We start from the raw sequence: 2,241 nt of genomic DNA, 5'->3' as shown, positions 1-2,241 counted from the left end.
AATTTTTAACGTTATCTCACATATTTTACAATGGCAATGGACCTCTTCTTGTTCTAGAAGCTTATTGTACTTAAAACGAAAATATCGAATTTTAGAGCTGTTTTATTCTGTGCATATTTTAAACATTGCGTAATATCAATAGCTGGAATGATGTTTTTGTTCAAGCACTAGACGGTTAGCATTATTATTCATAATTCAGTTTTAATCGGACACAAATTGCAGACCGTTGGCACATAAATTATTCAGGAGTAAACATTGGTTGACTCTTGGAAAGTTAAAAGGAGCTAAAAATACCTCAAAACTGTTTAAAATTTTCCTGTGGGAAATTTACGAAAGTCTGTACCACCTTTCGTTCCGCTTTAAAACAAGATGGATACAAATTCAGCAGAAAACCCACAAATATATGGAAATCGTGATTAATTTTAATGGTAATATATGTTTTTGTATTTTGAAGCTATTAGGTTATTTCGCGGGCCATTAGTAACGTAAAGGCCTCTCTGCTTCCGTATATTTTATTTTCCATATTTATTTATTCTATAATTGATGAATTTATAATTAAATCGGTTTGCGTGTCGTGAAGCTTTCATAGTAAAGCATCATCTATATATTTGTTATAATTACTTCGTTAGCATTCTACCTTCCAACGGTCTTTTCGTAACTGAGAGCAAAAATGAACATCAAAGCTATTAAAAAACTCAGGTGAACTGATTCTATTGTACTTTGATTGGGCACAAACATTGTTTCCTTACAGTATCAAAATAATTTTAAATTAATTATGCAAATTCGAGCTTTAAGAAAGAATTCTTCGTGTCGATTTTTCGACCTATTTTAATTATACTCACATTGGCCGATTTGATGTCAATGAAGCATAACACGCATTGTTCTGTAGTTGTACAGTAAACATATTATTCGGCATCATTTAATAGAATTTCGTAAGTACAATGCTGCCTAACAATGACCAGTATATGAAGCTTCACATTGTGCATTTATAATTTGCTTGTTGTGAGTGTTCCATGCTGATACAAGTTCAACTGGATGATTTTCCATTTGGTAAACATAGATTTATTGATTTTAGCTGTATTGAATGTTATAACTAAATGAAAAGAAAAAACTCAAATTGAGAGTGTAACGAAGATTACTGAAATTTTCTTTCTCTCCGGCTAATTTAATCCAGCACCCTATGAATGGTCGTTTTCAAGGGCTCCGAAAAGGATATTTATTTACTTATTAATGGTACTTTGCAATTGGACCGATATCTCGCACATACACAACGAAATTCCGAGAACTATCCCTACTAAAAAGGGCTCCCACTACCATCCAAATAACAGGTAGTAGGGAGAGGCGAGAAAAGGTGTTTTAGCCGACATGCAGTCCAGTTTTGGTGACTTTCCTGTCCTACCAACCAACCGACCAGACGCACGACATTCCTGTCCTACCGACCGACGGTACCATCCACCACAGTAAAGAAGGTATAGTACCGATATTCTCCACATTTCTTCAGGTTTTCCGTCTAATAAGCCATAGGGCCGTAGTAAAAGAATGCCAGACACAAAGCACCCAACGAAACGAAAAACTCAGTACAAGCACTAAACAACTAATGGAAATGAGAAGAAATCTTACAAATAAACATACAACAAACGCAACAGAATTAAGACGCCTAAATAGAGAAATATCCAAAGCAGTGAGAAGGGACACAAGAACATATAACACAAATGAAATCCTAAAGGTAATCGAGCAAAATAAAGGCATGAAATCACTACGGAAGCCATTCTCCGAAGGCAGGAAAAACATCTGCAAGCTGGCAAAACAGAGTGGCCAAATAACCACAAATAAACTGGAAATATTAAAGGTTGTAGAAGACTTCTACGCGACACTATATAGCGATAAAAATGCAGTGAGCTTGGACACCAACATAAATAGAGTGCAAAATCAAGGGTCCGAGGATATTCCAAATATTACCTTAGACGACATAAGGGGGGCACTAAGACATATGAAAAACAATAAAGCAATTGGCGACGACGGCGTATCAGTCGAGTCCCTAAAAGCCGGCGGAACTACGTTGTTTAATGCATCATGCAAGTTATTTGATGCTTGCATACAAACTGGGACAACACCTTCCCAGTGGGATCGGGCAATAATTATAACACTGCATAAGAAAGGAGATATCACCAACCTGCAAAATTACAGACCCATTAGTTTACTGTCGCATGTATATAAGCTGTTCATGAGAATCATTAACAA

General features: G+C 36.0%; 1 protein-coding gene across 1 annotated transcript in view; it reads right to left on the bottom strand.

Moving 5' to 3' along the window:
* LOC109541235 (probable E3 ubiquitin-protein ligase HERC4) overlaps positions 1-2,241 on the bottom strand; it is a gene marked incomplete at its 3' end in the record, with an annotated part of 482,710 nt that overhangs the window by 22,052 nt on the left and 458,417 nt on the right.

The sequence above is a fragment of the Dendroctonus ponderosae genome, unplaced genomic scaffold (assembly GCF_020466585.1).
Source record: "Dendroctonus ponderosae isolate FM_Combo_2020 unplaced genomic scaffold, Dpon_F_20191213v2 Dpon_F_20191213_1, whole genome shotgun sequence".
In the NCBI taxonomy this organism is placed as follows: domain Eukaryota; kingdom Metazoa; phylum Arthropoda; class Insecta; order Coleoptera; family Curculionidae; genus Dendroctonus; species Dendroctonus ponderosae.
Note: the sequence above shows the minus strand (reverse complement) of the source record. Positions and strands in the feature narration are given on the sequence as shown.